This window comes from Triturus cristatus, chromosome 2_1, assembly GCF_964204655.1.
Source record: "Triturus cristatus chromosome 2_1, aTriCri1.1, whole genome shotgun sequence".
Lineage (NCBI taxonomy): Eukaryota > Metazoa > Chordata > Amphibia > Caudata > Salamandridae > Triturus > Triturus cristatus.
In genome coordinates this window covers 433728992-433744471 of record NC_140581.1, presented here as the reverse complement: position 1 = coordinate 433744471, position 15480 = coordinate 433728992, and the positions used below count along the sequence as shown (strand labels likewise).

The 15480-nt window shown below is 41.3% G+C and overlaps 1 long non-coding RNA gene across 1 annotated transcript in view; it reads right to left on the bottom strand.

Annotated features, from left to right (window-relative positions):
• Nucleotides 1–523: 523 nt before the first annotated feature.
• The window catches only part of LOC146865419 (uncharacterized), a 76217-nt gene continuing 61260 nt past the window's right edge, over nucleotides 524–15480 (bottom strand). Inside the window, exon 3 of the long non-coding RNA XR_014976634.1 lies at nucleotides 524–1152. This is a non-coding gene — a long non-coding RNA (uncharacterized LOC146865419). The remainder of the gene's footprint in view (nucleotides 1153–15480) is intronic.

The following is a 15480-nucleotide window of genomic DNA, read 5'->3' as shown; positions in this document are numbered from 1 at the left end:
GATTTCACTGTAAAAAAAGTCAAGTCAGATTCTGACATGCTGCAGGCGCTCATAGCGGAAAACAATGAGGACAGTTTCGCTCCTAATAATCAGTGTGTATCTCAATGCCCAGGCTCATGCAAAACTTGCAGCAACCAGAACTGTGATTCTTACAATAGAGGAAATTCTGTGTGCGCATCCATCCACAGCTTCAGTGATTACCGGAGACTTTAACCTCCATCACCTGGGGGCTGACCCAAGCACAACACGGTGTCTAACACACTCAGGAAAAACCTTCAAAGTTTTATACAAATTTTCAATTTAACTTCTGCAGATGCGTTGACCAAAAGCCAACTACCGAACTTCACAAACATTTTTTCATACAATGATTGCACAATTGATGATATTTTTCTTTATGGCAACCTTATCCCATATACAGAACTTCACAATGATGCAGCATGAAATAAGCGACCACGCAATCCTGCAAGTGGAATTAGGGGTACAGGGCAATCAAAGTGAACAAACTGGGCGCCTCAGCCACACAAGGGGTAACTAGGAATATTTATTAGTCCGAACGATCAAATGGAACAAACAAAATGCTGTTAAACTAACAGAATGGAAAAATGCACAACAAAGCAGAGACAACTGTATAACTCCCATACACACCATCAAAAACTGGGGAAACTTGATATCGGGCTTGCAAACAGCTCTCCAGGGGGGAACAAGGAAAATCTCACTTAAAAAAGGCCAGTAACAAGGCAAAGCTGGCAAAATAACAAAATACTACGGGAGTCCACATGCAACCTAAGATAGGCAAAAGGGATTCATCAAAAAAACTGTACACAAAACTCTAGAAAAAAGTGGAGAGAAACTTAAACAGAAGTGCCTTGAGGAGGAATGGATCAAAATCCATGAGCTATCTAAGAATCACAAACACAGGCAATTTTGGGAATATCAAATATTGTGAGGAAGGAACACCATAAAAAAGTCCATGAACTCTAGTCTTCTGTCTTCTAAATTTCTTTATTTATCACAGACGTGGTATCTTCAATTGATGATGATTCAATAATTCACAAAATATTGGTCTTCCAAGTACTTTTCACAAAGCTTTATCAACCTCTTAGCCCTTGTTAAGCCAACACGTTTCGTCCTACCCTTAGGACTTCCTCAGGGCTGTAAAGAGTACAAAAGAAACAGAAAAACAAGTTTTTACAAAATAATATGAACAATACAAAAACGATTTTTCTTTTACTATATCACAACAACGTTTGTTGAACCCATAATTTATATTGCACTAGGCAACACCTATCGACTATACATCTTCTACTTCCTAATTCACTTGAAGCTTTTCAACCTCAAACAATTTTTAATATCAAACCTCAGATTTACTGATTCAGAGTTCAAGAGGACGCACATATGCCAATTTTACAGACAATTCTTGGACCAAATGAGTCCTGAAATTATTACCCCCAGCTTTTTCTTTTTGCATCCACCTTTCTCCACCTATTGGATCCATCTTCCCACCAGTGTTATCTATATACAAGTTAGATAGCAAAATTTGTATGTTGAACTTCTCTCTCTCCATGACTTCCCCATGCAACCATAGCCCTAGGTAATCTATACTCACAAAAAACTATCATGGATATCGATACGATATGTGAAAAACAGTCCTTGTCTCAGAAATTATAACCAATCTATAGAAAACAAAAATATCAATGATTCTCCACCTATTTTTAACTTTTTTAAAATTTTTTTTTAAATATATAGATACATTTTTAAAACTCACCTTAGCGCCGTAGGGTCCCGCATCTTCTCTCCTGCTCGCCTGCGTCTGACTCCAGGTCGGATCAGGCGACAGGCAGCCAGTCTCCCACCCCTAAGGCAAACACAACGCTGCAATGCAGCATTGTGATTGGTCTAAGCACTGTGACACAGCGCTCAGCCAGGGGCTGGAGGGGTGGGCATGTTCTCCATGCAGGCTGTAATGGAGGCCTGCATGAGAACAGGGAAGTGCGCATGACTGTTTTGGCGGTCCAAGAGAGCCGACCAAACAGTCATTGCACACAGGAGTGTTCTATCACTCCTCCCGTGCAGCTCCACCCTACCCCCTCACGCACTGCCGCAGTAGGAGGAAAAAATAAAATGATAATGATATTCTGTTATTATCATTTTATTTTTTCCTTCTTTACTGCTCCTGGCAGTGGGGCAACACTTCTCCGCCTTAGCAGAGGAGCCGTCACTGAAAATCACGCTCTCATGAGATTTCGCTATTCGAAAAAAACTTGGCATCCAAACCAAAGTTTAATGTGTGCAGAGTGCACGCTAGCTGAGAATCAGGATATCCCTCCAAGACTCCCTACACACCCGACTGGCAGCGGATAGACATCTCCCTAGCCCAGCACATGAGTGCTCTGTAACACGGTAAGCATTGAGACCATTTGCAAGAATATGTTTAGCCATAAATAAATCAATAAAGTAGCGAATAATAACAATTAAAAACATTATTTATAAAAGCGTGGTTTACGGGTCCTCCGATCATAGATAGAAAGGAAAAAGAGGAGTGGGGAGATTTTCTTCTTTTTACATACCCAGAGAATACACATAGAAGAAAGTCTAAATCTGAGTCGAGTAACAATCCGAAAAGTATGCTACACTTCTGTCGGAGGCAGGAAATGCCTCATCATAATGGAATGGGAGGAGGTGAGTAGATGAGAGGGTAGCGCTGAATTGGCCCCCATGGGCCGGACATTGCTGTAGTAGTATCTGTGAACATCTGCGCAGGTTCTTCCCCATTCCAAAAGTACACACCTTACTTTGCATTTATAAAATAACACTGTGAACTTCTCAAGCGATGCACATTCCTGACTAGATTCTGGAATGATATTGAGCACATGAGCCTTTTAGAACTTCTTAGTAATCCACAATAAGTAAGAGGTAAAATTAACGATGTTTACCCCTAAACCAGAGGCTATTCTGGGGTTAGTATCTATAAAGTGATGGGAACAAACAAACGACTATTAGCGAAGATAAAAGGAGCGCAGGAGCTCTAGAGCCCACCCCCTCTTTAATTAATGATGCTCCAATGTACAGAAACAGGGCCAATTATCTTAACTCCGTGATGTGCGTCACATATGATGGGCCTACTTAGGCCTACTTGAGATACACAACGCAACAGGAGAGCATGCACTGCATGTTTCTACTTTCTGTTGTATAATTTTCAATACGCTTCCGGATTACTTTGTTGACAAGGAACATAGCTGGAGATACGTTTTTAACCCCTTCGACGCTCATGACGGAGCGGTTCCGTCATGAGCGTCGGTTGCGCTGTGCGCATGACGGAACCGCTCCGTCATGGCCCCGCCCGCGCTCAGAACCTTCAGCACCGCGCGGAAATCCGCGCCGCGCTGAAGGGGTTAAAGCCTGCTTTTAAAAAACGTACATGTTGTTTTATTCCAAAATGACAGTTGTTAAATCTCACTGTCGAACGTTTATTGAGTAAAGCAACAATGCACACAGATGGATAAGGTGCTCAAATTAATAAATAAGATGATGCTGGACACATGCCCTCCAGCCAGCATCCCCTCAGCCCAGCTCCTCCCTGTTCAACTCTCATTCATCTTCCGTTAACCTTCTCATAAGAATCCCAAACCTTCAAGGGATGCTGGAAACCACGCTACGGCAACATTTCATAAATGTAAAAACAATATCATAAACCTTGTTACAATAAAGAACCCCAAAACAATAAACAATGATACAACACCTACCCTCCTTATAATAAACAAAGCAATATACAAAAGAATGGTATTACATAACTAAAGAATAAATGCAAATGTACACGGTGATAAAATAGTAGATAACTTAGGGGCAGATTTACAAGCCCCTTGCGCCACCAGTGCATCACTTTTCGTGACGAACCGGTGGCGCATTTCACTGCTCCATATTTACAAGGACAGGAAAAGCCACCCAACGTGACTTTTCCTGTCCTTGTAAATGCGACCCCTTTACACGCAACACATTGCCTGAAAGGGACTTTCCATGGGTGTTGCTGTGTGTGTTGCCACGCAACACCCATGGGACCAGACACATTTCCAGATTTACAAGGAATCGTAAACCTGGGTATGTATCAGAATGCGTAGCAAGGCAAAACCATGAAAAATGTTTTCATTTCTCTTTGTTGTTTTTTCCTCTTTCAATGCGTGCTGCATTCTACATCACGCATTGAAAGAGGAATATGCCTGTACTGATTGTGCAGGAAGGTGCCCCTTCCTGCACAAAAACAATCTCCCCATGATGCAGGCATCCTTGCACCATGGTGCAAGGGTGCATGCGCCAGCACATGGCAGCTGTTTGTGCGCCAGTATCGTACATATGTCGCATTCCTGTGCTTTGAAAGAGCCGCAGCGTGGTGCAGCCAAAGGGCATGAGTTGCTGCGGCACTTTTTTGTAAATTTGCCCCGTTGTTTTTTAGTCACACAACCATATCTGGTAGTGACATGCTCCCCATCATCAGCGTCATGAGCACTTGGGGTTTCATATAGAACAGGAGAGTTAGACAGCGAATCAGGTGTTACATTTTGCATATGTACAAAATAGCCACTTAATTTGTTATGCAAAACTGGACTCAACCAAGAATAATCAGAACCAGACAGTCTCTTAGTCAGATTTCTGGAAATCAAGAGCACTTAAGTTCTTTATTGCCCACCATCGACCATTAGTCAACTTGACAGAAGAACGTGCAACTTTAACAACTTGAAATGGACCATTGGACTCAGCTGTGGACTTCTTTGATCTCATACTTCTGAGCATGACCCAACTTCCACCCGTACCTTATTTTTCCTTATAAAATGGGGAGAGGATGTAGCCATACGGCTAGAGCGGTTGACCTCGAAGCACCTCGAAGCTGGGGAACCGGGTTCAAGTCTCAGCAACGACGCTCAACATCCTGTGATTCTGGGCAAATCACATAATCTCTCTGTGCCTAACAGAAAATGTATGTGTCCTTCTGTAACGAAACTGGTGATATGTAAAGCGCTCTGATACCCGATGTCTCTGGTTTAGTTTGCGCCATATAAAAATGTTTTTCATCAAAATAACACTTCATTTTGTTCTGAGTAACTTAAACCTTAGCTTTATTCTTATCCAGATCATAATCATCCTGATGGTAAATTCCTTCCTCATGTTTAGAACAGGATCTATCACCCAACCATCTAGGAACCAACCCAGTATGGGACTTCCTACCTCTTAACAAAGTTAAAGGAGCAACTCTGTGACACTATGAGGGGCAGTGTTACATGCTCAGACTTGTCTTCTTACAAAATTCTGCACATCTTTTAGACAAGTAAGAGCAGTTTTGTATACCCTCTTTGAGAAACCTGTTCACCCTTTCAACAGCGCCATTGAAATGTGGACTATACAAAGCCACTATGTAATCCACCATGTCTTTATCTTTCAAAAAAGTATCTATTTATCAGATATAAGCTGTAACCCTTTATCAGTAATGAGTTTCAAAGGATAACCTTCCAGAGCCAAAATCTTATTAAGACAATTGATGGCCACATTGATGCTAATTTCACTGAAAAAATCATAATGGACACACTTGAAAAATAATAAACCATTACAGTTAAATATCTAGATGCTTATAGTAATGCAGCAATAGGTCCAGCAAACTCTAAAGCAACTTTGTACTATGGAGTGTCCAGAAAAGGTGCAGGTAACAAAGGTGTCTCTCTCATTTTCCAATGTTTGTTAGACATCAAACATTCCTCACATTTGCCGATGAAATCATCCACATCTGTATCCATATACAGCAACCAAAAGGATTGCCTCAATATTTTCTTGGTAGCTGGGGATCCCAAACATTTTAGACCTTAACTCGGCAGGTGCAACACATTTTCCAGACCTCAATAAAATTCCTGACTCAACGGAAAGCTGGTAGGAAACATGACAAAAACAAAGTAACTTGCCACTGAGACATTTATGCAAAAGCCATCCCTTTTGCATACATTCCATAGCTTTCAACATACCAGTGTCTTTATCACAAGCAGAATTCCATTCTTTTTCACTAATTTTACCTTGACAAATTTCAACTAGATCTACACCAGCTACCACACATTCAGATTCAAAGTAAAAATGGGTACCCCACACTTATTCTTGAATTTTTGAATCAAGCACATACAAGCTGGTTTTCTTTCCACCTCAGACAGCACTCTGGAAGCAAAAGCAACAGTATACTCAACACCACCAATTTTCGGGCACAGAACAGCTCCCAACCCTACAGCACTGGCATCAGCTCTAATAACACATTCATAGCCACTGATGTAAGTTTTTAAAGCCAGGACCTCTGTAAGAATTTCTTTTATCTTTCAAAACACATCTTGTTTCTTAGTTTCCCAAACACATTTTTCATTCTTCTTTAATAATCTTTTCTAGGGTTCCATAATAGAGGCATAGCTTTCCACAAACCTACAATAATAGACATAGACATCTTAGAGATACATATGAACATTTCAATTTCAGATTTTTGGAAGAATAATGAGATCCTGGATGAAGCGCAGTTTGGGTTTAGAAATGCCCAGAGTATGGAATCGGCTTTGGTTGTCGCTACCGAGGAGATTCGAGACATACTGTACAAGGGTGGAAAGGCTGCTGTGGTACCTTTAGACTTATTGGCAGCCTTTGATACTGTCAGCCATCCTGTTCTACAACATCATATGACAGAAGTTGGTATTGGATGTTTAGCTCTCGATCTCCTCTGTTCCTTCCTTGATGGTAGGGAGCAATGAGTTGCCCTAGGAGACTTTATTCCCAAATTGTTTACATTGCTGGGTTGTGTCCCACAGGGGCCATTGCTGTGTCCTGCATTATTTAATTTGTATGTAGACCCATTAGCTAAATTGAGGAGAACATTCGGTTTCTCAACTATATCCTGTTGTGACTACACCCAAATAGTGGTATCGCTTATCAACGGCATTGAGGAAGTAGCAGATCGGTTTAATAATTGCATGAGAAGCGTAGTGAATTGGATGAGCAGCCACTGTCTCAAGTTAAATTCCAATAAGACACAGGTGCTAATCTGTGGAAATGACATCCACTTTTGGAACAAGACTTGGTGGCCCCAGAGTTAGGGAACTTTGCCTATTCCTGTCCAGAAAGTAATCAATCAATCAGGATTTATAGAGCACGGCTAATCACCCGATAGGGTATCCAGGTTCTTGCAGGCCCCAGAGGCATATTCGAACAGCCAGGTCTTGAGGGTCATTTGGACTTACGGAAGTGGGTTGATGGTCTGGAGGTGTGTGGGGAGGTTTGTTCCAGGTCTTTGCTGTGATGGAGGAGCGTCCTCTACTGTTGCTTCAGTAGATGCAGGGAGTATAGGTAACTGGAAGGAAGGGGGAGCATAGTCTTCTCGATGGTTGGTGGAAGTTCAGGCAGTGGTTAATGTAGGTGGGTCCTTGGTTGTGTAGAGTCTTGTGTGCGTGGGTTAGCAGCTTGAATTGGCATCTCTTCTGTACGGGGAGCCAGTGGTGTTTCCTGAGGTGGGGTGTGATGTGGGTTCATCTGGGAAGGCCAAGGATGTGTCTGGCTGCGGTGTTCTGTATGCTCTGAAGGCTCTGTAGATGGTATGTGGAGATTCCTACATAGAGGATACTGCCGTTGTCCAGACGGGTGGTGATGAGGGATTGTGTCAATGTGCGTATCATGTGTAGGGGTAGCCACTTGAAGATCTTACGGAGCATGCGCAGAGTGAAGAAGCAGGCAAAGGAGACGGCGTTAATCTGTGATTTCATGGTGAGATTGTTATAAATGATGTTTCTAAGGTTTCTGGCGTGGTTGGAAGAAGTGGGTGTGGGTCCTAGGTCTGATGGCCACCAGGAATCGCTACATGTGTTGCAACTGTTGCCAAAGATCAGTACTTCCGTCTTGGCTGTGTTCAGCTGCAGGCAGTTGTTTTTTTTACAGTCGGTGACCTTTGTCATTCATTTGTTCAAGTTGGTTCTGGTGGTGGTGCGGTCATCGGTGAGTGAGCGGATGAGTTGGGTGTCTTGTGCGTAGGAAATTATGTTGAGACCGTGGGATCTGGCGATGTTGGCGCTGGGTTATACATGCAAGAGTGTGGGGCTGAGGGATGAGCCCTGGTGGACACCGCAGGTGATCTCCTGGGTACAGAGGTAAAAGGTAGGAGGTGGATCCTCTGGGTTCTTCCGGTGAGGAAGTAGGCAATCATCAGAGCACGTCCCCTTGGATGACGATGTGGTGGAGTCTTTCGATCGTTGTGTGGTGGGATATGGTGTCGAAGCCTGCTGACAGGTCGAGGAGGATCAAAGCTGCAGTGTCTCCTCAGTCGAGGAGGGTTCGATGTCGCTAGTGGCTGCAATCAGGGCGATTTTGGTGCTGTGAGTGCTGTGGGTGCCGGATTGTGAGGCGTCGAGTTGCTGGTTCTGCTCCAGAATAAGAAATCTGGGAATCCGGTTTGATTTCAAACTCACTTTCTTGGATCAGTCTAATCAGCTCATGTTCATGTTGTCTTGCTTCTTTGTGCTAAAAACATTAAAGAAGATTTAGCCATTTATACCCTTTGATTTCAGGAAGACAGAGATTGGATTACTGCAATGCCCTTTATTTGGGTATTCAGTAAGGGTTGTTATCATTTCAAAAGAATTTATTGTTTTAAACGCGCAAATATGACACATAGGATATAAACCAAAGTGATACAATTGATATCGGGCAATAAGATAATAAATACATTAATATAAAATTAATTGGTAGGAGAGCAATTCATTGTCATTCATTAATCTGCAGACATCAGATAAATAAATACTTAAGGAGGGAAGACCCAAAATGATGTCTGGCAAAGATATATATCAAAAGTATCACCCACAGATGGCAAATTAGGGAGAAGAGGAAAGAGAAGAAAGGAAGAAAGAAAAGACGGAAAGAATAGGAAAGAGAAGAGGAAAGAAAAAGAGAGGCAGAGAGAAGGAAAGGAAGAGGAGAGGATTTCCAGAGGAATCACCCAACATACAAGACAACACTAACCAGACAAATCAAAGGGATATTGCTCCACCAACCCTTCAGCGGCCAACTTCATGTATGAATCTAGGGCTTCCCATACACCAGAGGAAATAGAAGGAGAAAGATGAGCATGGTCCACTGACGTATGAGCACTTCGTAGAAAGGAAACCCAGGCCCACCAAGTATGGTAAGAGACAGACGAAAAGGATTTCCACTCCATGAGAATTACTTTGACTGCAATAGTTAACAAGAGGTCCAACAACTGGAGCTCCATGGGATGTAAAGGCAGAGGGACTGGGGCCGCCAACGGACCCAAAAGAATTAATGGAAAAGACAGTTGAAATTTGATGTTAAAGATGAGCATAAGGTGTTTGTGAACTGAATCCCAAAAGGGTTGGAGAAGGGAACAATCAAGGAACATATGTTGAAAATCTCCTGGTAGAAGCCCACAGCTCCAACATAAATTGTCTTCTTTGAGATTAAGTGAGTACAGACGAATGGGAGTCCAATGAAGAAGATTAATAGAGAAAAACTTAGACTGCGTTAGAGAGGGGGCAATTTTGTTACGAAGAGAAAATTTACCAATATCTTGCCAGGTATCAGAAGAGATATGAGCAGTAACACTATGATCAAAATGATGTAACCATTTTTGTTGTGTGACAGTATGGGAAGGGAGTGTAGAGGACGATAAAAATTTATAAATCCGAGACGCAACATGGCCAGTCCTGATCCAAAGCTGAAAAAGCGTAATCAACGGGGAAGAAGGATGAAGGTGTACTTTAGCAAGTGCAACCTTAATCTTAAGAAAAGTATAAAAATCTAAATTAGATAAAGAAAAATGTTGAGCAAGGGATGAAAAAGGGGAAGGATCATTGTTGGAATCATAGAGATGTTTAACAAGTGAAACACCTTTCCCAGCCCAGTAAGACATCAACTCAGGGTCAATATTAATTTTGATTTTAGAATTGCGCCAAATAGACGACCATCTAGTTTTATGTAATGGAACTGCTACCCTCTTATCGACCTTACGAACCGCTGCAATAGTGTCTAAAATAATAGAGCGAGAGAATGGAATAGAAAGGGTGTTTGTGGTTAAAAAAGATGCAGTCGGTAGAGGGGAGGCCAGTTCCTGTTCTATTGTCAACCAAGCTGGAGCATGAATAGATGGGGAAGAAAACCAAAGGGCACCCTGGGACGCCAGAAAAGCAGTTTGATATTTCCCCCAATCAGGAAAATTACAGCCCCCCATATCATAAGATTTCCGTAAAAATTTATAAGCAATCCTAGCCCTTCTATCATTCCATAAAAATTTAGAAGTGAGCAGATCAAGTTCATGGAAGAAGGAATCAGAAAGCCTTACTGGAAGCATAGAGGAAACAAAATTAATAATAGGAGTGATCATCATTTTTAGAGTCTGCATACGGCCCCACCAAGAAATATGCTTCGGAGACCAATTTTCTAAAAGACGTCTCACCTTAAGAATAGTTTGGGATTCATTATAAGAAGCCGTAGCATATAGGGTGGTACAAAAATAGATACCCAGATACTTTAGGTGTTTGGATTGCCATTTAAAGCCCGCCGAACCCATATGAGAGGAGAAGCAGTAAGCATTTAAAGGAAACATCTCTGTCTTATCTTTGTTCAGAGTGTATCCTGAAACTTTTGAAAAAAGAGCAATCGTATCCGAGATAGCAGGGATGGCCAATGCAATATCATCAGAGAAAATGAGAACATCATCTGCATATGCCGCTGTTTTTATCTGATGAGACCCAAAAGAGAACCCTTTAATATCTGGATGCGAGTCAATCATTCTGAGGAGAGGATCAATGGACAACAAAAATAGGAGAGGGGACAAAGGACAACCTTGTCTAGTGCCCTGACACAGGTTAAAAAAGGAAGACGTAGCACCGTTCACCCGTATATTAGCTCTAGGTCGGGAGTAAAGAGACATAACCATACGAATAAAGGAATCTCCAAGATTATGTGCACATAGAACCGCTCGTAGAAAAGGCCAAGAGACCTTATCAAAGGCCTTTTCAGCGTCAAGGGCCAAGGCTGCCGCCGGAAGATTAGATCGTTTAGCGGCACCGAGAATATGACAAAAAGTACGAATATTATCCCGTGCAAGACGCCCCTTTACAAAACCTGTTTGGGAGGGATGAACCAAATGAGGAATAAAGGACTCTAATCGTTTAGCTAAAATTTTAGCAAAGATCTTGGCTTCCATGTTAAGGAGGGATATGGGACGAAAATTTTTGGGATCTGCGTGATCCTTCCCTTCTTTGGGGATAACTACAATAGTAGCATCCGCCGCAGAACCAGACACCGAACCATCCTTAATAAAAGCATCAAAAACGGATTGGAGTTTCGGGACAATCACGGGAATAAAGGTCTTATAAAACGCAATAGGATATCCATCAGGACCAGGAGCTTTACCAGACCGAGTAGCTTTAATCGCGGAAATGATTTCATCAGCAGTAATCGGGCAATTTAATGATTGATTATCTTCCTCCGAAACAACTTTCAAAGGAACCGACTTCAAGAACTCCTGACATTGTTCAAAAGAAGCTTGAGCCGACGGGGTATATAAATTGTTATAAAAATCGCGGAACACCTCAAGGATTTCTGCAGTTTGAAATTTTTTCCTACCAAGCTGGTCAGTAATAGAAGGAATTTGAAAAGTGTTACAAGAAGATTCCTGGAACTTTAAAGTGGCAGCAAGAATCTTGCCTGCACGATTTTTTAACAGCAGTCTCTTAGATTTCTGAGCCTGCAGGCCAATATGAGCTCTCTTAGTGACTATAGTATTGTATGAATACTTTAGATTTTTAATAGACTGGAGGCAGGTCTTATCCTGAGAATGTCGAAAAAGGGATTCCTGACGTTTGATCTCGTCTGCTAAGTCCGTGAGTTCCTTTTTAATGGCTGCGTTTCTCCTTGACATACATTTAATGATCTGACCACGGAAAGTACATTTAAAAGAGTCCCAGAGAAGAACCGGGGAACTGACTGACCCAACATTTTCAATAAAAAAAGTCTCAATGTCATTGGAAAACTCTCGCACCAAGGACTCATCATGTAAAATTTCTGTGTTTAGTCTCCACGAACGAGCTCGTGCCCTAGGGACAAAGGAAGTAAGAGTAAATGTGACTGCGGCATGGTCAGAAACTAAAATAGGGTGAATAAGCGGAGAAGAAGAAAATTGAACCAGAGAAGAGTGAACCAAAAGATAATCAATGCGCGAAAAGGACGAATGAGGGGAAGAAAAAAAGGAGAAGTCACTACCAGTGGGATTGTGAAGACGCCACACATCCTGAAGATGGGTAAGAGAGCACATATTAATCATTTGTTTGTGTGCTTTAGGGGGACGAAAGTTAAAGGCAGAATTCCTATCCAAGATCGGGTCCATTGGCAAGTTAAAGTCACCACCTACAATAAGATTACCAGAGTGAGGAGTATCCTCGAGCTTTTTGGTAATCGCATTCCAAAAGGCCGGGTCATCCTTGTTGGGGGCATAAATATTCATGACAAATAAGTCAGCATTACCATTGGACAACTTAGATAGTAACCAACGCCCCTCCGTATCCTGATCAGAGGAAACGATAGATAGCCCAGAGTGTTTAGAAACTAAGGTAATTACTCCATTCCTTTTACCACAAGCATCTGAACAAGCAACATCAAAGACCCACTCTTTCTTCAGAAACAACGCCTCCTTGGCAGAGAGCTTTGTCTCCTGAAAAAGGACGAGATCCGAAGAAAGAGATTTACAGTAGTCCAAAATCTTCGACCTTTTGACTGGATGATTTAACCCTTTAACATTAAGGGAAAGTATATTTAGTCCAGACATAGAACCAATATCAGGAGAAAAAGATATTCCATATGTGACAAATTAAGCGCAACAACCACGAGAGCTAACCAGCAGACATCAACAGCCAACACAAAACAGGGTGAGACCAAAGAGTAAATCCGAAAAGAAGAAAGGAAAGAAGGGAAAGAAGAAAGGAAAGAAGAGGAAAAAGAAAGCAGGAGAATACAAAGAAAGAGAGAGAGAAGGGCCCATCCGGCAGGTCTGAAAAAGACCAAATTCATACAAGGGGGGACATGGAAAAAAGAGCGAGGGGCCAACAGGAGAAATAACAACAACAGCATAAAAAGCCCCAAAGCAGTGCATAGCCGATTATACATTTTAAAAGAGAACACTATCTAAAAGCCAAGAACCGGAAATAATTATCACTTATTAGAAGACAAAGCGAAATGAGAAACTGTAAAGGCAACACGTTTGACCAAATTAATGTATAGATAACAACTAAAATAAATCATAGAGAACGGTAAGAGCAGAAAAGAGAGAAAAAGAAAGCACGATCAGTCATTAAGAGCTGGTGGAAAGTGAACTAAGAGAAACCATTACTAATAGGTAGAACCAGACCAAAGCGGACTCCATCAAGAGAAAAAGGACCATAATGAAGAGAAAAAAAAAGAAATACAATCTAAAGCATACTATATGATACAATATGGGAAAGATACGTGAAATATAATGAAAAACGGTATATAACATCTTATTGATATAACAGTCAGTGAATCCCTATGGCAGCTAAATAAGAGACCTAATACTATATATAAATATGTAAAATCTATATACAAACTTATAGATAACTTGGCATGAATAAATAAAGCCATATACACGCAAACTGGCAGAATAAATATGCTTGCCTAAAAAGTGAACATGTAGATAAGAGGGGCATAAATGTATCAAGAGCAAAGCATCTCTAAAAAAACTAACCTACTCGAAAAAGATAAATAATGACACAATGTAATCAAATCACGCAATGAAAAAATCAATAAAGTAGGTATCTAAATGATACAATATGGGAAAAATAGGTGAAACATAATAAAAAACGGTACGTAGCATCTTGTCAATATAACAGTCAGAGAATCCCTTATAGCAGCTAGATAAGAGACCCAATACTATATATAAATATGTAAAAACTATATACAAACTTAAAGATAGCTGGCCATGAATAAATAAAGCCATATACACACAAACTGGCAAGATAAATATGCATGCCTAACAAAGTGAACATGTACGTAAGAGAGGCATAAGTCTGCCAAGTACAAAGCATCTATAACAAACTAGCCTACTTGAAAAAAACAAATAACACAATGTAAACAAATCACTCAATGGAAAAAAAAACAGTGAACTAGGTATAACTAGCAAAGGGACAAACAATGACCTACTCCAAAAAATATGAAATAACAAAAAACAAACATGAAGCAAAAGAACCGACCACAAAAGAATAAGATAAACCAGATTCACCACAAAAATCGACGCACATACCGAAGACATACCACTGAAAAGGAAAAGGACCATGACCTAATACGTCGAAAGACAAACTGGGGAGGCAATGAATGACAGGACGCTACGCGGACAAAAGTGAAGTCACGCCAACAAAAGAAGTTACCACAAGAAATTAAAAGGTTTATACAATAAGACTAACAACACTAAAGACCAATACACCATAACGATACTAAAGGAGCACCAAGAGACGACAAAAATACGTCAAGACCAATGGACATAAAGACCACTGCGCAGATCTAAAAGCAGCTAAGGACGACAAGTGAACATAAGTGAAAATAGAACCATCAAGAAACACTACCACGAAAAATTGGACAGATCATACAGTAGGACTGACGACAATAAAAGGCCACTACACTATAACGATAGGAATGAAAAACATAAGACAACAACAGCACGTCCAGAAGATTGGACATTAGGACCACCACGCAGATCTAAAAGAGGGTAAACCTAATAGACCTGGCAAAGACAAAAAAAACTCATTGCATTATGTATAGTCATATCAGGTGCCAGAGGAGCCAGGAACCAGCGAGGCCCCCATTTGAAGTTCCATCTGCGATTCCAACTGATTATCCAGAAACGAGGCCAGATCAGCAGGTTCATCAAAGATTCTGGAGCGCCCTTTGAAAGTAATACGGAATTTTGAGGGGCCAGCAAAAGAGAAGGGAACATTCATCTCGGCTAAACGCTTCCGGAGATTAAGAAACCCCTTTCTCCTAATGACCGTGTCTCTGGCAAAGTCTTGAGAAATTGAAATGCGATGGCCATTCCAAGAGACAACTCTAACCTTCCGCATATGAGCCAGAATTTGCTCAGTGTGTTGATGGCGCAGTGGCTTGAAAATTATTGCTCTAGGTTGCGTAGCAGACTTAGGACGAAATGTAGGAACACGGTGTGCACGTTCCAGTTCAAAATCCCTTTGGAAAGAAATTTGCAGTGTGGAAGGAATCCATTGATAAAGGAAATCAATCATAGAAGATGCATCTTTCTCAACATCCTCCGGAAGACCAAAAATGCGCAGATTAGACCTGCGGTTACGATCTTCTTGCTCAGTAAGGTCTTTCCGCAATGCTGCCATTGAACGCTCTAACTGTGAGAGAGATCTAGATTGCTTTTGCATGGAGTCCTCTGCGCCA